Raw genomic sequence first — 26,513 nt, forward strand, 5'->3', positions numbered from 1 at the left:
ACAAGCCACAGCCTGCTGTCCGGGTTCCAGACCATGTGGGTAACACTTCCACCAAACGTCTTCCCAGGACCTCACAAGACCATCATATTCACAGCCCACAATGTCTGTTTCTTCATGCTTGCCCCTGGCTGCTGGGCCAACACACATTTTGTAAGGTTTTATTACAGCAGATCCCCATCCACAGGCTCACATTTCTGATGAGGTTACTGACCCCAGATACAGCGAGATGAATGATCTATCAGTGTACATCATGCTCATGTCACAGTCCAGAGCTCCGCAGTAGGTACATGACAATAGCATGATGCTGCTGGAGGCCCAGGCTGGCCCGGTGGCTCTGCCATGCTGGGTGCATGGCTGTCTCTGGGTGGAGGCTACAACTGTCTCCACATCCTACCAGCCGAAAGGAAAAGCAGGCATCCAGGCAAGATGTCACCTCTACATTCTCACCAGCCCAGTCATATGGCTACACCAGTTGCATGTGTGTCTTAGAAACGCAGTCAGCTTTCCAACCACTGCAGATACCAGAAGGATGAAGAGAGGTGGAAGGAGTCCACATGAAGTACCATGGGGCTGATTCTTCCATCCCACAGTCATATCCTCTCCCCAGGAGGCTGCCTGAGGAGAGATGGGCTACACAGATCAAGGTTTTGACTCCTCCAGGCTCACGGCCACTGCCCCTCTCCTCCTCCTTGTCTACTGATCCATCGCTTTCTGCCACCAGGACAAAGTTATTTCAGGGACTTACCTCTTCTGACCCTTGACTTACTTCGGTGCCAACTTGCTAAGCCCTGACAGGTCTCCCCAGCCCCAAATCCAGGGAGGAAAAGGCTGAGGTGCTGGTTCCCCCACACCAGGAGACCCTGGACTCCTTCTACTATATAGTAACCCCCTTCCCCAAGCCCTGCATTCTCAAGGAAGAACTGCGTGGATGTGTCCGACTGAGGTCCTGAATGTTAATTTTGCCAAGGTGGGGGTTAATTAAGAGACATCAATTTATAAGGCAACGTAGATTTCCTCTACGGCAATCTCCTGCATCTATCCATAAAGAAAAGCAACTAGCACATCTTTTCTCTACACACACACACACAAACACACACCCGCCCCACGCTGAGGCATTCCATTACACACTGTATGCCACCCAAGGACGTGAAAGAAGACTTAAGAGCATTTACACCTGTTGTTCCGAAATTCAGCTGTCTAAAATATCAGTTCTCCTTAAATTAAAAACATCATTTTTATCCAAATCTTAATGAAGTTATTTTAGGAATTTGAAAAAGAAAAGATTTGAAAATTCTTCAGGAATCTTATATACATACAAAAAGAAGAGCAATTAGGGAAAGTGGAGCAATTAGGGAAAGGCCAGCAGATAAGAAAACCACACACTGGAACAGTCTAGAACAGGCGAAGGAAATACAGCTCCCTGAGACTGATATCAAAGCAGAAACCATACATATTGGTTGACGTGAAAATGTGAAATGTCTGCATGCCAAAAAGAAAACACTGTTTATTGATGAAAATGCAAATAGTCATATAACTATATTGAAAGGGAAGGCCTGGTGATATAAAATCATTAAATCCTCATCAATCATAGGAGGAAGTGGAAAGACATTGTCCAAATTGCTAAAATCAAGGAGCTGCAGAATACTCGGATAGCAAGGACTGGGGGAAAGGGAGTGGTACCTCAACACTGGGGGAAGAAGGTTTGCTCATTCACCACTGGAAGTGTGAGAAGTATGGCTTGTTACCATTTTCTTCACTAAATCTAGCAACATATAGAAAAGAATATATCCATCTATTTTTCTATCTTTTCCTATCCCAAAAAGCAAAAAGCACCTTATATAAGTACTCGATATGTACAAACACAAGGGTCTTATAAGCCTAGTTTTAAGTGTCCAAAAAAGAATCGAAAGTAAAATAAAACTGGGTCTGAGATGACAGATTCTGGTACAATGCCATGGCATCTACTACACAGAATGAGACACAACTATGCCAACGGGCTTCGGGGAATTTCTGTGTCTATTTTTTTTCATTCCATATTTATCATAAGAAATTTATATGCCGGGCACAGTGGCTCACACCTGTAATCCTAGCATTTTGGGAGGCTGAGGCAGGTGGATCACTTGAGGTCAGGAGTTCGAAACCAGTCTGGCCAACATGGTGAAACCCCATCTCTACTAAAAATACAAAGAAGTTAGCCAGGCGTGGTAGCACACACCTGTAATCCCAGCTACTCAGGAGGCTGAGGCAGGAGAATCACTTGAACCCGGGAGGCAGAGATTGTAGTGAGTGGAGATTGCGCCACTGCACTCCAGCCTGGGCGACAAGGAGACTCTTGTCTCAAAAAAAAAAAAGAAAGAAAGAAATTTATGTAAGCATAAGAAAAAATAAGATGTAGTGAAATGCTTATAATATGAATGTACTTCTATAAAAGAATGAACTAAAAAATACATACACCAGCATATTAAGTGTGCATGGATAAATAGATGAAAGTTTACATACTATAGTTTTCATAATTTTGGTGTGGGGCTGAGAGAGAATTTTAGAGGGATATTAAGATGCAAAATGAACAGGGAAGTAGAAGAAAAAATATGAAGTTGCATGAAATAATTTCATCTGCATAAAATGAAACAAGTTTGAATCTCTCCCGAATGCTGATGTTTGTTATCACAGGTGGTGCATATCTAGGTGAAATTCACTTTCTCCTAATACTTTTGTCCAAATGTTTTACAAGGAAGATGTCTTACGATATTATACTATGATGTAATCAGAAAATAGTTTTGGGTGTGCAAGACATATGAATCAAATTGAATCCAAAGTAGAAGAAAATAAAGAGTTAAAAACAGAAAATAGACAGACAATAAAGGAAAATCAGGGTTTTTTTGAAAGATCAGTAAAATTTATTAATTTTAGTTAGAAAAAAGAGAAAACACAAATTGCCTATACCAGGAATAAAAGAGGAAATTTCGTGATAAATATTACAGATATAAAATAGATAACAGGGGACTAGTATGAACTACCTTATCAAAATGATTCAACAATTTAAGTAAAAATGATGATCTCTGTGAAACACACAAATTACCAACTTAAGAATAAATAAAATGTAAAGAGATGCAAAAAATAAAGAAACTGATTTAATAATTTAAAGCCTTCCATAAACTTAAGCACAAAAAAAGAAAAAAACAAACAAAAATTAAAAAATAAAGCCTTCCTACAAAGCCTTTCTACAAACTCCCAGACCTACAAGACCTCGGTAAATTCTATCAAACCTTTAAGAAAGTAGATAAAGGAAACAGAACCACTTTCCAACTCAATTTTGTGAAACCAGTTATTCCCTGAAATCAAAACCAGAAATATCATTACAAGAAAAAACTACACACTATATCCCTAGTTTAAGTGTAGCCAAATATTAGCAAGTTTAATTCAGCAATATATAAAGGGATAGGAAAAAAGAGTAATACACTGCTGGCCAATATCAATATCAAAAATAATAATACGCACTTGGAAAACTAGAAACAGAAGGGTCCTTCTTCTACCTGCTTGGACGTGTCTAGGTGAAGCCCACAGCTATCATAATGTTGAAAAACTGAATGCCTTCCCCTTAACACTGGCAACCCCAGGCAAGGAAACCGTTGGTACCACTCCTAATCAATATCATCCTGGAGGTGGTAGCCGCTGCAGTCAGGCAAGAAAGAGAAATTAAAGGCACACAGATTGAAAGTTTAAAAGAAAATTCTTTATTTGCAGATGACATTATTGGATATGTAAGAAATCGTGGAAAATCTATAAGGAAAAATAAGTGAGTTTAGCAAGGTCTCAGGATATAGGGATAGCATACAAAAATCAATTTTGCATCTCTATACACAATAAACAATTAAAATTTTAAAGTTTTTAAATGCCATTTATAAGAACATCCAAAAATCTGAAGTACCTAGAGATTAATCAGTACAAGTCTTGTACTTTGAAAGCTCTAAGAGATCACTTAGAGTAGTTAAAGAAGAACAAAATAAATGGAAAACTGTGCTGTGATCATGAACTGGAGGGCTTAAGATGGCAATTCTGTCCAAATTGATGAATGGATTCAATGTTATCCCAATCAAAATTCCAACTTTTTAAAAATTATCAAGTTGATTCTAAAGTTTATAAGGAAATGTAATGGACCTACTTTACAAAAGAACTTATACTACCTGATTTCAATACTTACTATAAAGCTGTAATAACCAAGACAGTAGGGTAATGATGTTAAGTATAGCCATACGGATCAAGGAAACATAACAGAGTTCAGAGACCACACTAAGATGGCCAATTGGTTTCCAACCAATGGGCTAAAGCAATTCAATACAGAAAAAAAAATCTCTTCAAGAAACGATGCTGAAATAACTGGATATCTGACCTTACCTCACCCCATAAAAATTAATTCAAAATGAATAGACCTGAGCCTAAACTAAATTCACATCTCTTCTAGAATACATAAGATAACATAATTATGATCTTTGGTTAGGCAAAGAAGTTTTAGTAAACACAAAAAGCTTATATTTTGTTTTCCTTTTTTTTTGTTTTGAGATGGAGCCTCCCTCTGTTGCCCAAGCTGGAGTGCAATGGCTCAATCTCTGCTCACTGCAACCTCCACCTCCCAGGTTCAAGTGATTCTCCTCCCTCAGCCTCCTGAGTAGCTGGGATTACAGGCACACGCCACCACACCCAGCTAATTTTTTTTGTATTTTCAGTAGAGACGGGGTTTCAGCATGTCGGTCAGGTCGGTCTCAAACTCCTGACCTCGTGATCCACCCGCCTTGGCCTTCCAAAGTGCTGGGATTACAGGCGTGAGCGACCGTGCCCGGCCAAAAAGTCTATATTCTAAAAGAAAAAATATGATAAATTGGACTTCATCAAAATTATAAATTTTTACTGATCAACAGACATTGTTAAGAAAACAAGGCAGAAAACCACGGATGGAAGAAATTGTTCTCAATACATATATCTGATAAAGACCTGATAGAATTTCAGAACAACATAATTCAATAACAAGGAAATAAGTAACCCTTAAAAATAAATGAAAAAAGACTTGAACAGATATTTCACCAAAGAAGATATTATGCACAAATGGCCAATGAACACATGACAAGATGTTCAACGTCATCAGCCACTAGGGAAATGTGAGTTAAAGCTGTGACAGGATCCCACCACACAGCCGCGGGACGGGTAAATGGAAAGACCCTTCAGCGCCAAACACTGGTGAGGAGGTAGAGCAGGTGGAACACACATATGCCACGGGCGGGAAAGAACAATGACAAACACTTTGCAAAATGGATGGGCAGGTTTGTTTGGTTTTTCATTGGTTTGTTTTAACGTGCCCTTACTATGCAGCCTAGCAATTCTACTCTTGGGTATTTACCTAAAACAAGAAAAAATATCCACACAAATACTTGTAGCCTAAATGTTCATAACAGCTTCATTCGTATCAGTCCAAAACTGTAACAACAGTCATGTCTATCGACATTTGAATAGATTTTTAAAACTGTAGTATAGCCACACTGCTCAGCAATAAAAAGGGAAACTCTATAGACATATGCAACAATATGATGAATTTTGAAAACGTGATGCCAAGCAAAAGAGGCCAGACACTAAAGATGGCATGCTATATGATTCAATTTGTATGAAAGCAAAGAAAAGACTAATCTGATTCAGAGAGAAAGATGAGTGGCGGCCCAGGACCAGGGTGGGCCAAGGGCTTGATGGTAGGGAAGGGGCACCAGGGTGTCTCCTGCAGTAATGAAATTGTTCTAAGTCTTGATTTCAGTGGAGGTTACACCAGGGTACGTATTAGTACACTCAAAACAAATGCATGGCCGGGCGCTGTAGCTCACACCTGTAATCCCAGCACTTTGGGAGGCCAAAGTTGGCAGATTGCCTGAGGTCAGGAGTTCAAGACCAGCCTGGCCAACATGGTGAAACCCCATCTCTACTAAATACAGAAAAATTAGCCGGGCATGGTGGTAGGCGCCTGTAATCCCAGCTACTCAGAAGGCTGAGGCAGGAGAGTTGCTTGAACCCAGGAGGTGGAGGTTGCATTGAGCTGAGATTGCACCATTGTACTCCAGCCTGGGCGACAAAGAGAGACTCCATCTCAAAAAAAAAAAAAAAAAAAGAATGCATTTGCTGTACATAAGTTATAGTTCAATCTAGTATTTTTTAAAGAAATATGTAAAGTACTTGACATGTATTAGGTGCTCACAAAATGGTATGTGTAAGCAGTACAATTATAAAATGAAAGAAATGGCAGCTTAAGCCCACAATTTAGAGATGCGGGGGGTGCCAATTGTAGCATAGAGGCAAAGAGCATAAGCCCTGCAGACCCCCTGTCTGAGTCCCAGGGCTACCACTTAGTAATGGTATGACCTTGGAAAGGTTATTTAGCCTCTCTGGGCCTCAGTATCCTGGTCTGAAAAAGAAGTCTGCCGTAGTATAGACTTCATAGAGTTGCATAAGACAGTCCCAGCTCAACAGATGCTTACTATTTGCTTATGATATTACTGGGAATATTTATCACAATCCAAAGTCAAAACTATTGAGGCCAAGCACAGTGGCACATGCCTGTAATCCCAGTGCTTTGGGAGGCCAAGGTAGGAGGATCACTTGAGGCCAGCAGTTCAAGGCTGCAATGAGCTATGATCACACCACTGCACTCATTCCAGCCTGGGCAACAGAGCGAGCCCTGTCTCTAAAAAAGAAAGAGAGAGAGAGAGTGAGAGTAAGAGAGAGAGAGCACAACAGTGAGAGAGAGAGAGAGCAGAGCTGAAGGTATCTGCCATGAAGAGAGGAGCATGGAGCTGGGGAGGACTAGCAAGGGATGCTGCATTTTCTCATAAAGCCTTATATATGGTTTTATTTTTAACCAGATGTTGATAATACCTTATTTTTTCAAATTTAAAAAGATAGGATAGAAAAAATACAAATATATCAACAAATAAAAATCATGACAAATACATGAAAAAACAGTTTACAAAAGAAGTACGCATAAGAAACAAGAAATTCTTACAAAAGAATTTCTATGCATATGAAACAAGGTCCAACATTACTAATAAAGAAGATAAAACAGGGTATCGTTTTTTGTTATACTGGACTGGCAAAGATCTAAAATAATGGGAAAGAACTTGAAGATATAGGCATTTTTATGTTGTTGGAAGGAGTGAAAATTGTTACGAGCTTTTTTGGAGAAAAATTTAACAATATATGTCAAATTTTAAAAATCTGGATAATCTTTTAACCGTGACTACACTTCTCAGAATTAACCCTTAGATTAGACAAGTTGGGCCTGGCACGGAGGCTCCTGCCTGTAATCCTAGCACTTTAGGAGGCCAAGGTGAGCAGATTACTTGAGGTCAGGAGGTCGAAACTAGCCTGGCCAACATGGTGAAACCCCATCTATACTAAAAATACAAAAAAAAATTAGCCAGGCATGGTGACGGGTGCCTGTAATCTCAGCTACTTGGGAGGCTGAGGCAGGAGAATCACTTGAACCCAGGAGGCAGAGCTTGCAGTGAGCCGAGATCAAGCCACTGCACTCCAGCCTGGGAGACACAGCAAGACTCTCTCTCGGAAAAAAACAAAAAACAAAATACTAGACAAGTATGAACATTTAAGAATAGCCATTACAAAATTGTTTATATTTGTAAAAATAAAAGTTGGCAACAAACTGAATGTTAAACAATATAAGGCCAGGCGCAGTGGCTCACGCCTGTAATCCCAGCACTTTGGGAGGCCGAGGCAGGCGGATCACGAGGTCAGGAGATCGAGACCATCCTGGCTAACACAGTGAAACCCCATCTCTACTAAAAATACAAAAAATTAGCCGGGCGAGGTGGCGGGCGTCTGTAGTCCCAGCTACTCGGGAGGCTGAGGCAGGAGAATGGCGTGAACCCCAGGGGCGGAGCCTGCAGTCAGCTGAGATTGCGCCACCACACTCCAGCCTGGGCGACAGCGAGACTCCATCTCAAAAAAAAAAAAAAAAGAAAGAAAACAATATAATTAATATTAAAATTATATAGTTAAATTAGAATACATCTATGACATTCACACAATGGAATGATTGATAGTCAATAATGATGGTATAAATCTATATTTATTGAATTAGAAATACGTTCAAACTATAATATGATATGTAAAAGCCAGGTTATAAAATAGCATACCTGCTATAAACAAATTTAATTTTCTTTGAAAGTGCATTTGTATGTTTTTGTGGCAAAAGAAAAAAATATGAAAGGATTTTTACCAAAATGATAATAATGATTATTAATGGACAGTAAGATCTGAGTGATTTTTACTTTTTACTTTAAAGCTGTCTCTGTCACATAAACTTTTTATAATGATCATACGTTAATTTTTAATCTGCATTTGTAGTTCTAGATGTCAGGATGTGCTGGAGAAGGCTCAAGTTCTTGCCTCTCCAACATCAACTCCTTACAAAAGTTCGTGTTGTAAAGCATTTTACATTTAACAACAGATTGTAGTCTATTCCTATTATTCTTTTGTTTTTTTTTTTTTTTGAGAGGGAGTCTCGCTCTGTCACCCAGAGTGCAGTGGCGCGATCTCCGCTCACTGCAACCTTCGCCTCCCCAGTTCAAGTGATTCTCCTGCCTCAGCCTCCCAAGTAGCTGGGACTACAGGTGCTCGCCACCATGCCCAGCTAATTTTTGTATTTTTAGTAGAAACGGGGTCTCACCATGTTGGCCAGGCTGGCCTCGAACTTCTGACCTTGTGATCTGCCCACCTCAGCCTCCCAGGTTCCTATTATTCTTTTGTGCCCACAATGATGAACACACCTGGTGATTCAGACCTCAGGAACCCTGGCCTCATCTCATGCTCTGATCTCATCCACACTGGCCTGTTGCCTGGTTAATGAGCTGTGATATCATAGCTTGTGAGGATGCATACTTGAGCAGGGATGAGACGCTAGGCAATGTTAGAGTCAACGCAAAGAAAAGAAATAAATACATTCCAAGGAGTACAGAAGGAAAAAAAATCTTAGGTATAATGGTTTTTTTCATAAAAGCATTCTAATTTCCTGAGTACATATTATAGTAATGTTTTAGTTTACATGTTTTTTGATACAGAATTTCACTCCACTGCCCAGGCTGGAGTGCAGTGGTGCAATTGAAGTTCTGCTTATGATCATCTAATCTTAGAAAATAAAGTCAAGAAGTTGCTAGCCGATATATTAGAATATTTCCCACAAAAGGTGATCTTTGTCCCTTGAAAAGCAGAACCAAAAGTGGTTCCATGTATGCTTCAGTCATATAAACGTGGACCGCTGTGGAGGCAGCAGGACTCACTCAGAGGAATGCTTGGAACATTATCATTTTTAATTCTAAATCCTCAATAAAGTAGCCATCAAAATAGATTCCCGGCCTCTGATGGGATCTTGGGGAGCTAAGCCCCAGCTTCTGGTGTGAGCAGCCTAGGCCAGGTGACCAGGTCACGAGCAGGCCCATTTCTAACAGAGGGGTGGGGGGGGATCTGTGTGGCTCAGGGGTGCATCCGGCAAGAAGACAGGGACCTGCTCAGGGGTGGCGACCACTCCAATGCACAAGCTGCTTGCTTTTGGCCAACTGGACTCCAGTAAGCTTCTTCACTGACAGCTACAACAACCTGAAAATGATGACTCAGCCGCAGGCACGACCAGGGCCACAGCTCGCATCTGTCCGTGCCAGGGAGGCTGCCCTTCAGAGCAATGGGCAACTGGAGCCTCTCCTGTCCTTGATCGCCTGGGCTGCCATAGCCAGGTGATGGCCTTCTCATCCAGGCATGGTGACTCGTGTCACCAGAGGGAGGGAGAATGCTTCCCATGCTAACCATGTTTGACTGTCCCTTTGTAGAACATTCTGATGTGTGTAAAGGACGAATTTGGGAATCTCCAAGCTTGGTTGACTTTGTAAAACGAAAAGGTAAGAGATAAATGTGGACTCTGCCAATCCAGCACTGTCTATGAGAGAGGACACTTTGAGAGCCCCACACCTCTCGAGAAAGGCAACCCAAAGGGGAGCTGGGCACTGGGGTTCCAGGCAGTGGGGTCCCAGTGTCCTCATCCCAGGAGTGAGACCACCCCCACTGGATGCCAATAAAGCCACTGAGGACAGCATTCACCTCCTTCTCTCTTGGGATTCCTGTTCACCGAACAGAGCACTCACTCCACACTCTCCCCTGGTATTCTGAGCCCTTCCACTGTTGCTTCGCCTTATAAATTAATAAAGCAGGGCCAGGCATGATGGCTCACACCTGTCATCCCAGTACTTGCTGAGGCCAAGGCAGGAGGATCTCTTGAGCTCAGGAATTTGAGACCAGCCTGGGCAACATAGTGAGACCCCCATCTCTGCTAAAATTTTTTTTAAAAAATTAAGATTAGCTGAGTGTGGTGGCCCACCCGTAGTCACAGTTACTTGGGAGCCTGAGGAGGGAGGATCACTTGAGCCTGGGAGGTCGAGGCTGCAGTGAGCCATGATGGCACCACTGCACTTCAGCCTGGGCTGAAAGTGAAATTCTGTATCAAAAAACAAAGCAGACAACAACAACAACAACAAAGTGGCATTCTGATTTCATGCATGTGTCTCATGAGTTCATTTAGGATAAGTTTGTCCCTGGGATTGGCAAGACTTTCAGGTTAGACTCAGAGCGCCAGGAAATCATGATGGCATCCCTCAAGACCTGTTGGGAGACAGTGAGCAGAACTTCCCTTGGCCGCCCCCAGAGGCTGCCACGAGTCTGGGAACATTGTGACTTTCTCTCCCAGGGTAACCCACACTCCTGCAAGTGGCATTGAGGTCTTCGTCACCTGGCTCAGCCCAGCTCCTGGCCTCAGACCGCAGCTTTCTTATGCTGCACTTCCCAGCAACTCACAACTACTTGTACCCCACACACCTGCCCATGAGTGTGCATCCGCCCATCCCACGCACACAGCCTTATTCACAAGTGGGTCCTTAGCCTGCGGCTTCCTAAAACACCTACCCCCGATCTCCACGCCACAGGCTCCCTCGGCTTTCAGGTTTTGGCAACATCACTTCCTCTTTATTGTGGCCAATCCCACTGCCCCAGCCACCTGAGCCCTCCCTGTCTCCATCTCCTCCGTCGTCATCATTTTATTACAATATTTAATGTATCTGTCTCCTCCCAGATAGTGAGCTTCCAGAGATGAGCAATTCTATAACTTTTAGATGCCTGGGATTTGCAACCTACTAAGTACAGGTATTGTAGGTGTTTCTCAAATGTGAAGTGAATAGCTAGAGTAAGATGCATTATCTATGTGTCGGAGGAAAATACAAATGCAGTGAGTCTCCTGGGTGTTTCCTCACAGAACCAGGAGCGAAATGTTGGAGGAGGCGGAATGAGGCCTGAAGGAGCTTCCACCCGACCAACACCGGAGCCACGGGGAGGAGGGGGCTCCGCGCTCTCCCTCTCCTCTTCCCCCCTGTCCTGACTGCTGGAGCCTCTCAGGAAGCAGTGTGTGAGGAAGGTGTGAAAATGAGAGTGAGGGGGATGAACTCCAGGCATCTGCGGGATCTGCCATGAAGAAGGAAACAGAAGGCAGGAAGTCACTGTGTGACTGCTGGAAGGAAAAAAATTCCAGGGGCCAGCCATCCATCCAGGGCAAGTGTGCCTGGGTATCTGTTCATTTGCAAAAGTGCCTAAGTCTTCAATTACCTGTAAAATCAGACATACTTTCTCCCAACAATTTTTCTAAATTGGGTAAAGAAAGATATTAAATCCAATTTATCATATAATAAATTTTCCAAATTTGAAAAACTACTTTATATTCTCTAGGGAAGAGTCAGGCTGGAGGAATCTTGCCTTAACTCGCAGCTCCTACAGATTGCTTTTGACCGTGAATATCTTATTTTATAGTCCCATTTTTCTAAGTGATATCCTGAACTAAGGAATAATTTAGATAATAAATCCATTTCAATTACTGTCCATTAGAAGACAGGAAAACATTAAGCCCAACCAAAGCTCGTGGGAATTATGGTTGCCCTTGCAGGTGAAAATGAATTTAGTGCAGCCATAGGTGATGCCGCCCTCCTCTAGCCCACGTTCTTTCTTATGGAAAGAGCACTCCACATTCAAACGACATGTTTCTCTGTCGTGCTTGTGAATGAAGAAACCATCATCTTTGAATTTTCGTAACACAAACTCGGACCCCATGACACAAAGTCACAACAGTGTGGGTCACAGAACTGTCTGATTCCCCGTCCCTTCCCACTCTCCTCTCCTCTCTCCTTTCTTTCTCTGACCTCCTTTGCTTGGCCATTCTGCAGCTCAGGAGACCTTCCCGCATTTCCAGACAGAAGCGGACAACAACTTGTCGGGGGCTGGGAGGCCCAATGTCAAATCTCTCAGAGAATCTGATCGGCTCCGCCTAGGTCAATACCCACCCTGGTCCACTCAGCTGTGCCATGGCCATCAGATCACACAAGTCGAACATCACTGATAGGTCAGGGCTCAGAGAAAGCAGCTGGTTCAGGGGTTAAGCAAGTGCTCCCGACATTTACTTCATAGTTTTCCCTAAAGCATTATGGGAAAAGTACATTTTGAAATACAGACAGGTCCCAAATTATAATAGTTGACTTATAATTCTTCACCTTTACAATAGTGTAAAAAGGGAGATGCCTTCAGTGGAAACCACACTTCAAATTTTGAATTTTGATCTTTTTCCAGGTTAACAATATACCATAGGATACCCTTACACTGCCTAGCAGCATCTGTGGCTCCCAGACAGCCAGCCCCACAGCCATGAGGGTGAGCAGCCTACCCTTGATAATTTTGCCAACTACAGGCTAACAAGCATGCTCTGAGCATGATTAAGGTAGACGAGGCTAAGCTGTGGTGTTCCGGAGGGTAGGTATATTAAATGAAATTTCAACTTCTGATATTTTCAATTTGAAATGGGTTTCAAGTTGAAGTTTCAATGGGTTCCTCATCATAAATTGAGGAACATCTGTAATTATTTATGCCTACATCAATGAGAAGATGGAGAAGTTTATTTTTCTTGTTTCCTTATGATTATTAGCATACATGCATCTTAACTCTTTTTAAACAGTGAGGAGCATGGGTAAAGATGGCCCAATTCCATCCTGTGTGAAGCTCTTATCATCACTCATGTTCAATTGGGATAAATAATTAAATAGCAATTATTTTGTTCTTCATCATTCACACTCATAATAATCATGGGAAATTCATCACGAATTTAGTAATTCCAAGGGGCTTTCAAGATGATTGATCAGAATGAGGAAGAGGAAATTGGCAAGGCTGATGAAAATATACTTGTTTGTCCTAGAAAATTACATCACACACATCCTTTTGTGTGATGGAGAATGGAGATGGACTTCCTCCTTACCATGCTGGCTGCTCCCTCTTCTCCCTCATTCTCTCAACCCTACCAGGCTCACTTCAAGGGCCATCAATGAGTCCCATAAGCCTCACAGGCAATCCACTGATTAAACTCTTCCTTCAGAGGATAATGAAGGCAGGAACTATAAGTGGATTTAAGAATTATTGGGATAAAATGGTAATATTAGAGCCATAGATGGCTACAGAGAGAAGGTAGGATATATTTAATTCTTAAAGATGCTGATTTTAGGGGTAATCCTCCAACCCAATCCTCCTATAAACAGAATTTAATTAGAAAATACATAGAAAGGGAGAAGATTTCAGACAGATGAAACAGAAGGAATGAAACTGAGGAGACAGAAATGAGAAGCTGTGCTTAGGGGAAGGAAATAAAACCTGTTATATGGAAGAAAGGATTTCTCCTTTGGCTGGATGTTACAGTCATGACACATCAGCTAAACATCACTCTTCTGGGAGGTCTTCCCTGAGTTGCCAATGTAAGTACCTCCTGCCCACTCTGTAGGACATGCTGTCATAGCACTTACCACTACCTGATTTGGGAAAGGGGGGTGTATTAGTCCTTTTTCACATTGCTATAAGAAACTACCTGAGACTGGGTAATTTATAAAGAAAATAGATTAATTGACTCACAGTTCCACATGGCTAGAGGGGCCTAAGGAAACTTACAATCATGGCAGAAGGCAAAGGGGAAGCAAGGCACGTTTTACATTGTGGCAGGAGTGAGAGAGAGCAAGGAAGAAAGTGCCACACTCTTAAACCATCAGATCCTGTGAGAATTCACTCACTATCATGAGACCAGAGTTGGGGGAAACCACCCCCACGATCCAATCACCTCCTACCCGGTCCCTCTCCTGACACATGGGGATTACAATTTGACATGAGATTTGGGTGGGGACACAGAGCCAAATTATATCATTCTGCCCCATCCTCTCCCAAATCTTATGTCCTTCTCACATTTGAAAACACAATTATGCCTTCCCAACAGTCCCCCAAAGTCTTAAGTCATTCCAGCATTAACTCAAAAGTCCAAGTCCAAAGTCTCATCTGAGACAAGACAAGTCCCTTCCACCTATGAGCCTGTAAAATCAAAAACAAGTTAGTTACTTGATACAGTGGGAGTGCAGGTATTAGGTAAATGCTCCCATTCCAAAAGGGAGAAATTGGCCAAAACAAAGAGGTTACAGGCCCCATGCAAGTCCGAAACCCAGCTGGGCTGTTATTAAATCTTAAATCTCCAAAATAATCTCCTTTGACTCCATGTCTCACATCCAGGGTATGCTGATGCAAGGGGTGGGCTCTCAAGGCCTTGGGCAGCTCCACCCCTGTGGCTCTGCAGAGTACAGCCCTCACAGCTGCTTTCACAGGCTAGTGTTGAGTGCCTGCAGCTTTTCTAGGTACATAGTGCAAGCTGTCAGTGGATCTACTCTTCTGGGGTCTGGAGGATGGTGGCCCTCTTCTCACAACTCCACTAGGCAGTGCCCCAGTATGGACTCTGTGTGGGGGTTCCAATCCCACATTTCTCCTCCACACTGCCCTAGTAGAAGTTCTCCATGAGGGCTCCACCCCTGCAGCAGACTTCTGTCTGAACATCCAGGCATTTCCATACATCCCCTGAAATCTAGACAGAGGCTCCCAAACTCTTGCCTTCTGTGCACCTACAGGCCCAACACCATGTGGAAGCTATTAAGGCTTGAAGCTCACACCTTCTGAAGCCATGGCCTGAGCTGTACCTTGGCCCCTTTTAGCCACAGCTGGAGCTGGAGTGACTGGGACACACAGCACAATGTCCTGAGGCTGCACATAACAGCAGGGCCCTGAGCCCAGCCCACAGAACCATTTTTCCCTCCTATGGGAGGGGTTGCCATGTGATGGGAGGGGTTGCCATGAAGGTCTCTGACATTCCCTGGAGACATTTTCCCCATTGTCTTGGTTATTAACATTTGGCTCCTCCACTTACGCAAATTTCTGCAGCCAACTTGAATTTCTCCCCAGAAAATTGTTTTCTTCTTTTCTACCACATGATCAGGCTGCAAATTTTCCAAACTTTTATGCTCTGCTTCCCTTTTAAACATAAGTTTCCATTTCTGATCATCTTTTTGTGAAAGCATATGACTGTACACTTTTACAAAGAGCCAGTATACTTCTTAAATGCTTTGCTGCTTAGAAATGTTTTCCACCAGATACCCTAAGTCATCTCTCTCAAGTTCAAAGTTCTACAGATCTCTAGGGTAGGGGCAAAATGCCACCAGTCTCTTTGCTAAAGCATAGCAAGAGTGACCTTTACTCCAGTTCCCAATAAGTTCCTCATCTCCATCAGATCCTGTGACAACTCACTCACCATCACAAAAACAGCATGGAGGAAATCCTCTCCCATGATCATCTCCCACCAGGTCCCTCCCCTGACACATGGGGATTACAATTCAACGTGAAATTTGGGTGAGGACACAGAGCCAAATCATATCAGGGAGTCTGTTTTTCACTAGAGTGTGAGCTGCAAGAGAATTTGAATATTGTCATCTGACACACAGTAGGCACTAACTAGGTGCTCACGGAGGGAAGGAGCGAAGGAAGGAAGTGGGTGGGGGAACTACAGAATGCTTGTTATATTATGGGTGATCCTAGCCTTCACACTTGATTGCTTTTGAGTGGCATTTTAATGCATTGTTGATATAACTCAAGACACTGACATTCTCTTTTAGCTTATTTTCCCAATTAATCATCTGAGCCAATACTTCATTGAGTTGAATTTATTTCTTAATTTTCAGCCTTATAAACAAATCCTGAAATTGCATACCTCTGTCCTCTTTCTGTTGTTGCTTCCTCCCCTTGGTATGCCTCAATCGCCATGACCAAAAGTGATCTCTCCCTCTGTGCTCATTATCACCCCTCTCTGTACCAATTACTTGGGAGGTCTTATATTGTTATTGAACTCCTGAGTGTAATTTCACTTTTACCTATTTGTGGCTCTCCCCCAGTCGTGCTGTAAGCTTCCAGAGCCCAAAGACCATGACTTGTATTTGATGTCCTTATGGTCCCAAGAGTACCTGGCATCAAATTTTGCACAAAGTAGGTGCTCAACTATTCTCTATTCACATATTTATGTGAGGAGCTAGTTTATCTCAGGAATCATAGTTTGCCATGTTTCATTACAATACTAATCACAAAAGTCAAAATTTTGATGAGTGAAACTCAACCAGAATTCCTGAGTTGACATCAATATTTTGATTTGCATCACTTTTATCAGAGTTATGACATTTCATTGAGTACAGAAATCTCAAAGTCTTCACCTTCCACCTTTCACCTGGCCATCCCAAAGGCAGCCTCTGCTTCCTATTCTACACCTCCAGACCTGAATAAGGATAATTCGTCTGGAAATCACTACTTCAGAGAAGATTTACCTGTAGATTGTGGGCTCTCAGAAAGTGGGAACTTTTTCATCTTTATTGTTTCCATTTCTGGTACATAGATATTAGCTAATTCAACATCAGTCATTATTGAAGGATTCAATTATTTTTATTACATCATCCTAAAGCTTGCAATAAAACTTCAGATCACTAAATAACTACAATTTTTTGAGCATCTCCTCTGTGCTAGGACACATTTTTCCTAATTTAATCCTTCCAAGAACCCTTGGAGGCAGAGATTAGAATGATGAATAAAAGAGATTAAGTAATTTTCCCAAGTTCAAAAAGCTGGTAAATAATGGATGGTTCTCAAATCCAGATCCTTCCGATTTCAGATAAGGGTCAAAATGATTTTTGAGTTTAAAAAGAATAATCCTCCATGGTTAACTCTCAATGAATCAGAACATTCACTGAAACACAATGCCCTTTGTATTCCCTGGGGCATACAAATAAAATAAAAAACACAATACCCCAGTCCCCAAACATGTGACCTTAAATAAACCAACAGGCTTAACTGGGCTGAAAACGTAAGCACATAACTTTTTAAAGTACACATTTTTAAAACTAAATTGTGAATGTACACAATAGCTTGCCTTTCCCACATGAGCTCAGTTTGCTGAGCCTGCTCACCTGTTCCGCAGGATAAGAAAGCATGTATTTTTCATCTTGCCCTGATGGATAAAATGACAACAGGAAATGAGGTGTTTCAGACCAAGGTGTTCACACATTGGTTGGCAAACACGATTACCTAAAAATTCCTTACCAGAAGTGACCCTTCTTGAGCCTATATGGCTTCATGGAAATTGGCAACAATCACAAACAGGATTTTGACACCACCTTGCACATCTAGCACAGGTGAGTCTGTCTGTTGTTAAATCATATCACTGTAACTCCTAAAACACAAGGCCATCAGCAGAGCCAGCGCTGGGCCATCCTGGCCCCACCACACCTTCAGGTTCTGCCAGGAGCTCAGGGCTCCGCCTCTCCCCAGCAAGCAGCTGTTGTCCCTTCTGTTCTGTTTTAGCCTCCACCCTACGCTATCCCTGCCAAAGGTGTTAACTCATTAACCAACCAACTCTTGCTGTTGGTTCAGTTGAATTAAATAAAGAGTTATTGAGTGCTGTGATGTGTAGGCTCAGCATTAATTAACTGGCAGGAACTTAAGTTCAGGCCCCACCCAGAAGAGACTTGCCCTTTAGTGGGAAACTTGGGGAAGACGTTGCTCTGATGGTGTTGAATCTCAGGGCTAGGACCCTGCCTCACCTGCTGTGAGGTCAAATGTCTGTCCCTTCCCAAGGCAGTGATGAAACAGAAGTGGGGGCACCAGCTATGCCCTCCACTCCACCAGGACTCCTGTCTTAAAGCAAATGCTGTGTAGATGTAGCTTCAAGATCATTTCCCCAAGATCTCTCCACCAAACCAGAGGGCTCCCCCAACCCAAGCCTTTCTGTACTAGAAATTCTGCAGCCTCCACTGCACCATCCAGGACCATTTGTAAAATATTAAAATTTCCACATGCATCTGATAATGTCATAATAGATTTCTAGTTTAGAAAGCATTCAAGCAGAATCAATAGTGAAAGCCAGCATCAAAGTATCACAAATTGTTCAAAAAATAATAAAGCTGATTCTTTGTGTTAAAAAGCCCACTCACGAAAAGATATATATTCTATACTTTAAGTTCTAGGGTACATGTGCACAACGTGCAGGTTTGTTACATATGTATACATGTAATTTACGTAATCAAGAACAACAAACTTTATTTTAAAACAGAAGTAAAAATTCTTTTTTAATCCTTAAGTATAAAACACACTTTTTGGCTATATTTTATTGGCACATCTTAAAATAAATTTAAAAGTGCTCATTGTTGATAAATAGACACAAAAAGTATCTGTGCCAGAAAAGTCATAATTAGACTAATAGCTGTGACATCAAAAATCTTGTAATTGAAGTAGAAACTCTGAATGAGCTCTGTTGTGGCAAAACCTACAGTCTCTTCTCTGGAATTAATACTCCAGAGACCAATAAAAGATTAATCAAGACAAAGAATCAATAACTTCTCAAGTACTAATAAGCACTGCCTTGTTCTGTGATATGTTGAGCAGTTTATCATGTTTAGTCGTATGAAGATTTATAGAAAATCCATAGTTAAAGCTGGAGGATGAGGTAATGCAACACTTAGTAAATGAAGCCAATTAAAATTTATGCTTGATATCGTGCATTCCAAGGACCTGAAAAAAGTCACTTTTGATTCCTCCTCCCCTTCTCTTAAGGATAAGAAAAAAGAGTTAGTCATGTCACTTAACCGTGTTACTAGGGAATAACTAAGAAAGGTATCATGCTATTCTAATGACTAGCTCTCTGTTCTGGAGTGGAGGGCAGGAACATGCATGGAAAATTCGTCATTTTTTTTCCTGCGCTCTTGCTCATGCAAGAATCAACTTTTCCTGGAATTCTTTGTGAAAGTTATATAAAATACCTTTTAGGATCATTTAGGTCTCTACTCTCAATCAAGCTGATGGATCTACAGGTCGTGTGAGTGGATGAGTTAATGGGTAATTAATAGCTCATCAATTGCAGGTCTTGACCATTAGGTTACGTCATGAGCTTTACACTATGGCATGTGATTAATTAAAAGCATCAGATTATATGTTTAGTAAATTAATCTTTGAAGCACTATTATGATCATGAGAATATGCCTAATCAAATAGATGAGCCACAGTAAATGTTTTCATAAATTTGGAAACATAAACTACTGTGAGCAATTAGAAACAAGTAGATCCTGGTGAGGAGTTTCCTCCAGTGTCAACAATTAGAAAGATGAGAGAGCTACATTAGATAAATTGAAATCACTAGTTGAACCAAGGTTTAAATAAAATATATGAAAACTGTGAAAAAGATCACATTTTCTCAATAAAAAATAAAGTTCACCACCACAAAGTGGTAAATAATACTTTTTAAATTGACAATGGAGGCTGAGCATGGTGGCTCACACCTGTAATCCCAGCACTTTGGGAGCCCAAGGTGGGCAGATCACCTGAGGTCAGGAGTTCGAGACCAGGCTGGCCAACATGGTGAAACCCCGTCTCTACTAAAAATACAAAAGTTAGTGTGGTGGCATGCACCTGTAATCCCAGCTACTCGGGAGGCTGAGGCAGGAGAATTGCTTGAACCTGGGAGGTGGAGGTTGCAGCGAGCCAAGATCGTACCACTGCACTCTGGCCTGGGTGACACAGCAAGACTCCATCTCAAAAAAAAAAGAAAAAAGAAAAAATTGATAATGTGATCCATCCTTAAAAATAAGTAAAGAATTCCCAGAGAAAATTCTGATGTTTTTAATGCTTTCCAGTCCAATTACACTGGGAATTTTTTTTTAATCAGAAAGGTCTGGTGAATAATGAGCTAAGTAAGCTTTATTTAACAATGGATACTGACAGGAGTGATCGGAACACATACCTAGGCAGGCTCCCTGACACGGGCACTACCTCGACACACTGGTTGAAATTTGCTTGAAACACTTCTTTTCAAGTGTCCTTGGGAAGTTCATTTGAGGGTTTCAGGGATGTCAAATCTCTTCCCATTTACAGTTTAGTTAATGTGGAAGTGGCCAGAAATCACACATAGGCCAGTGGAGCAAATATGGAGGCTTGAGAACCAAGGGTACGTTTCACACATCAGTAGTCGCCAGAGGACAGGCTGGGCGTGTGTGTCAGTTAGTATCCCTGTGCCTTCGAGCAACAGAAAACCAGAAGCTGCATGGCTTAGATAATAAGAAAATGGATTCGATCACACAAGAGCAAGTCCAGAGTCCTCAGGCCTTCAAAGGTCAGCCCAGTGGCTCGGCAGCCTCTGCTCAAGCCCGAGTGACCACCTTCCCTGCAGCCACCCACGGTGTCCCTTTGCCCCACTGCTGCTTTTCTCACGGCTGCAACAAGGCTCCCAACAGCAACCTCAGCTATGTGCTTCTTCATATCGTGGAAGGAGGATTTCTGTGACTCTCTGTAACCCATCAATCAACGAGTGGATAAAGAAACTGTAGTGTATATATGATGGAATACTACTCAGCCATAAAAAGGAATGAATTAACAGCATTTGCAGTGACCCAGATGATAATGGAGACTATTATTCTAAGTGAAGTAACTCTGGAATGGAAAACCAAACATTGTATGTTTTCACTGATAGATGGGAGCTAAGCTATGAGGACACAAAGGCATAAGAATGATATAATGGACTTTGGAGACTTGCAGGGAAGAGTGGGGGGGGGGGCGAGAAATAAAATACAACATACATGGTGCAGTGTATAGTGCTCCAGGATCTCACAAATCACTACTAAAGAACTTACTCATGTAACCAAATACCACCTGTACCCCAATCACTTATGGAAAAATAAAATTAAAATTAAATTTTTTTTTTAAAGTGAGAAAGAGCTTTCCTTAAGGTCCCCAGGAAACTTCTTCTAAGTTTCATCGGCCCACATTGGGTCACAACCTGATTCCTAAACCAATCAGCAGGAAGACTGGAATTAGTCAAGTCCAGGCCTAAGCATGGAGACTTTTGGAGTGTGATGCCCGGTAGGCTCATCTTTTTGAGGAACGGTAAAAACCTGGGCTGAGACAAACAAAGCCCATAGCACACAGCAGTGTGAGTACCAGGCCGAGCTCACATCCGCAGGAGAGGCAGTCCACTCATATATGTCTCAGTGCGGAGACGGTGCACAATTCTCTATTATCCACGTCTCAGTGGGGAGACGGTGCACAGTTCTCTATTATCCACGTCTCAGTGGGGAGACGGTGCACAGTTCTCTATCATCCGCGTCTCAGTGGACAGACAGTGCACAATTCTCTATTATCCACGTCTCAGTGGGGAGACGGTGCACAATTCTCTATTATCCATGTCTCAGTGGGGAGACGGTGCACAATTCTCTATCATCCACGTCTCAGTGGACAGACGGTGCACAATTCTCTATCATCCATGTCTCAGTGGGGAGACGGTGCACAGTTCTCTATCATCCGCGTCTCAGTGGGGAGACGGTGCACAGTTCTCTATCATCCGCGTCTCAGTGGGTAGACGGTGCACAGTTCTCTATCATCCGCGTCTCAGTGGGGAGACGGTGCACAATTCTCTATCATCCACGTCTCAGTGGACAGACAGTGCACAGTTCTCTATCATCCGCGTCTCAGTGGGTAGACGGTGCACAGTTCTCTATCATCCGCGTCTCAGTGGACAGACGGTGCACAATTCTCTATTATCCACGTCTCAGTGGGGAGACGGTGCACAGTTCTCTATCATCCGCGTCTCAGTGGGTAGACGATGCACAATTCTCTATCATCCGCGTCTCAGTGGACAGACGGTGCACAATTCTCTATTATCCACGTCTCAGTGGGGAGACGGTGCACAGTTCTCTATCATCCGCGTCTCAGTGGGGAGACGGTGCACAGTTCTCTATCATCCGCGTCTCAGTGGACAGACGGTGCACAATTCTCTATTATCCACGTCTCAGTGGGGAGACGGTGCACAGTTCTCTATCATCCGCGTCTCAGTGGGGAGACGGTGCACAGTTCTCTATCATCCGCGTCTCAGTGGGGAGACGGTGCACAGTTCTCTATCATCCGCGTCTCAGTGGGGAGACGGTGCACAATTCTCTATCATCCGCGTCTCAGTGGACAGACGGTGCACAATTCTCTATCATCCGCGTCTCAGTGGGTAGACGGTGCACAGTTCTCTATCATCCGCGTCTCAGTGGGGAGACGGTGCACAATTCTCTATCATCCACGTCTCAGTGGACAGACAGTGCACAGTTCTCTATCATCCGCGTCTCAGTGGGGAGACGGTGCACAGTTCTCTATCATCCGCGTCTCAGTGGACAGACGGTGCACAATTCTCTATTATCCACGTCTCAGTGGGGAGACGGTGCACAGTTCTCTATCATCCGCGTCTCAGTGGGTAGACGATGCACAATTCTCTATCATCCGCGTCTCAGTGGACAGACGGTGCACAATTCTCTATTATCCACGTCTCAGTGGGGAGACGGTGCACAGTTCTCTATCATCCGCGTCTCAGTGGGTAGACGGTGCACAGTTCTCTATCATCCGCGTCTCAGTGGGTAGACGATGCACAATTCTCTATCATCCGCGTCTCAGTGGGGAGACGGTGCACAGTTCTCTATCATCCGCGTCTCAGTGGACAGACGGTGCACAATTCTCTATTATCCACGTCTCAGTGGGGAGACGGTGCACAGTTCTCTATCATCCGCGTCTCAGTGGGGAGACGGTGCACAGTTCTCTATCATCCGCGTCTCAGTGGGGAGACGGTGCACAGTTCTCTATCATCCGCGTCTCAGTGGGGAGACGGTGCACAATTCTCTATCATCCGCGTCTCAGTGGACAGACGGTGCACAGTTCTCTATCATCCGCGTCTCAGTGGGGAGACGGTGCACAGTTCTCTATCATCCGCGTCTCAGTGGGGAGACGGTGCACAGTTCTCTATCATCCGCGTCTCAGTGGGGAGACGGTGCACAATTCTCTATCATCCGCGTCTCAGTGGACAGACGGTGCACAATTCTCTATCATCCGCGTCTCAGTGGGGAGACGGTGCACAGTTCTCTATCATCCGCGTCTCAGTGGGAAGACGGTGCACAGTTCTCTATCATCCGCGTCTCAGTGGACAGACGGTGCACAATTCTCTATCATCCGCGTCTGATTTGCATGCAGTTAGTTGCCCTCTCACCCAGCAAGATCTGGTTCAACAATGTAATTACCTCAGAACCTAGAACTAATTAAGGTAGAGTTAAAGGTCACAGCCTCATAATCAAGGGATAATTATCTTTGCTGTTTAAATCACATCATTTTGATGACATATAAAAGTTACATGGCAAATAAACATCTAATTACATGGCAACTTCAGTGTAATTACTATTAAGTCATCTATCAGATATAAAATCACTACTCAATGTGCTTATTATGATCAGCCTTGCTATTGCCAAAATGTTTCCCATGACTACTATGTCTCGGAGAAGACGCAATTCTAAAATAACACCAAGCATTAAAAAACAGATTTTGTTTTCTCTTTACCAAATAGGATCCTAAGTCTTTTCATTTGGGTTCAATTCAAGGCACTTCAGAACATCAGAAAAAGAAAAAAAAAGATACAGTATAGAAAAAAACAGCTAAAGGAACATGAAGAAAAAACAGAAATAAACAAAATCTTCTCAAATCTCATATACTTTCAGATTAAAAGAAAAAAGTCTGAAATCCAAAAGGCAATATAGCAAATGGTTGAAGAAGTGAGGGATCCAGTTGAAGAACTGCTGCTCATGTTTTCAGAATTTCACGATGCAGAGACTTTTCCATTCCCACCTCAAGGGAGAATAGATGGTCACAAGATTATTACAAGCCTCTCTCGAAATTAATGACAAAGAAAAGCTCAGAGTTCACTATTTGTACATTTTATAAGGAGGCAGACACCTATCTTTCTCACCATGGATTCGTTCTTCCACAAAGTAAGAATAAAACAGCTTCACAAAAAATAACATCACCAATTTCTGGTATTCATGCCCATTTGGACAAGAAATTGAAATTGATGTTTGCTCAGATTGACTGCCTTTATAGGCTCCATTTTGTTGTAATGATTTTCTCTCTATTCTTCATCACTTTTTCCCAAGTGACTTTATATTCTTATTTCTCTAGCCCTGCAAATATTATATATGCTAGTTTTCATTGACTTTGCATTCCAGAAGCTGTGTCTATTTGCCATATATTTGAAGGCCTTTATCATCACTTCTATTACTCCAAAGCCATTACTGTGCACATAAGAATTAGATTCAAATTTTAAGTCAGTCAATACTGAGAAAATAGGAGTAAACTGGAGTTTACTCAAAATAAGGAGAAAAGGTAAAAGGGTGAAAGAGGTAGGGGGAGAGGGTGGCAAACAGCTGGGGACCACAAGGTAAGGCCAGGCACATAGGAGAAGAGATAAAGTGGCCACACCCAGGCTCACCTCCTCCTCCCTAGGGAGCGGGACCTGGGCGCCCATAGCCTCCTCCCTCTGGGGAAGATGTACATGGCTCAGGGAAGCCCTGTCTTCTCCTCCTCCCTGTGAGTGAGCTTCCCACTTCTCTTTTGAAGAGCAAGCTTGGCTCCAGGAAATCCAGTCCACCAAACAAGGGGAAGAGACCGGCTGATTCCAAACACCGAAGGATGCCTCCCTGAGTTGTTGAATACCGAGTGCCCGCCACGTACCATGATCTGTGCAGATCGGATGATGCCTGCCCATCTTACATATTTTCTTTTCCTTTTTGGTCTTTCCCTAAATTCGTGTCGTTTTTCTATTTCGTGTCCAGGTTATCTACGGTTCCTGCGGCAACGGAGGGCAGAGGGCTCAGAGCCTCCTTTGACCTCGGCCTCCTCCCTCACACCCTGTTGGCCAACCTCCCTGTGCCAACGCCGGCCCTGCACCCAGCACACTACTGACTCTGCGCCCCTAAGAGTTCTCAACCTTTTTCCTACCAAATTCAATCCCCATGTTTCAGTCTTCATTCCTCTGTAGTTCCCCAAGCATCTGAGCTGATGGACACCCCGTTCGTGCGTCCCAAAGTCTCCCCTCCGAGTTTCCATGACACTGAGTCTTCCTGCCTCACTTGCTTCCCCTCCATGATGACCCCGACTCAGTTATGTCCCACCACAATAATCAGAGCCCCGCCAGCATTCCCTCCCCACCTCCCTTTCTCTAGCTCCGTGGGCAGCCTACTCACTCCCCCTACAGCTGCTCTGGCCCCTGTTCTTTCTTTACTCCCCTCAAAGCAGCTCAGAGCTCCCGCTGTGTTTCTCTTAGGTCCTCTATATCCTGTGGTTGTTGGGTAGAATGTTCTGTAAATATCTGTTAAGTCTATTTGTTCTAAGGTATAGTTTAAGTCCATTCTTTCTTTGTTGACTTTCTGTCTTAATCACCTGTCTAGTGTTGTCAGTGGAGTACTGAAGTCCCTCACTATTATCGTGTTGCCTTCTTTCTCATTTCTTATGTCTAGTAAAATTGTTTTATAAATTTGTGAGCTCCAGTGTTAGGTGCATATATATTTAGGATTGTGATATTTTCCTGTTGGACTGATTCTTTTATCATTTTATAATGTCCCTCTTTGTCTTTTTTAACTGTTGTTGCTTTAAAGTCTGTTTTGTCTAATATAAGAATACCCCTGCTCACATTTTGTTTCCATTTGCATGGAATATCTTTTTCTACCCCTTTATCTTAAGTTTATGTGAGTCCTTATGTGTTAGGTGAGTTTCTTGCAGACAGAAGATATTTGGTTGGTAGATTTTTATGCATTCTTCCATTCTGTATCTTTTAAGTGGAACTTTTAATGCAATTCCCATCAACATTCATCATCATTCTTCACAGAACTAGAAAAAATTATAAAATCCATATGGAACCTGCATTTTATCCAAAAAAGACCAAAATCCAAAAAAGACCCTGCATTGCCAAAGCAAGACTAAGCAGAAAGAACAAATCTGGAGGTATCACATTATCTGACTTCAACTATACTACAAGGCTGTAGTTTCCAAAACAGCATGGTACTGGTATAAAAATTGGCATGTAGACCAATGGAACAGAATAGAGAACTCAAAAATAAAGCCAAATATTTATAGGCAACTGATCTTCAAGAAAGCAAACAAAAACATAAAGTGGAGAAAGGACACCCTATTCAACAAGTGGTGCTGGGATA

The sequence above is a fragment of the Pan troglodytes genome, chromosome 6 (genome assembly GCF_028858775.2).
Source record: "Pan troglodytes isolate AG18354 chromosome 6, NHGRI_mPanTro3-v2.0_pri, whole genome shotgun sequence".
Classification (NCBI taxonomy): Eukaryota; Metazoa; Chordata; class Mammalia; order Primates; family Hominidae; genus Pan; species Pan troglodytes.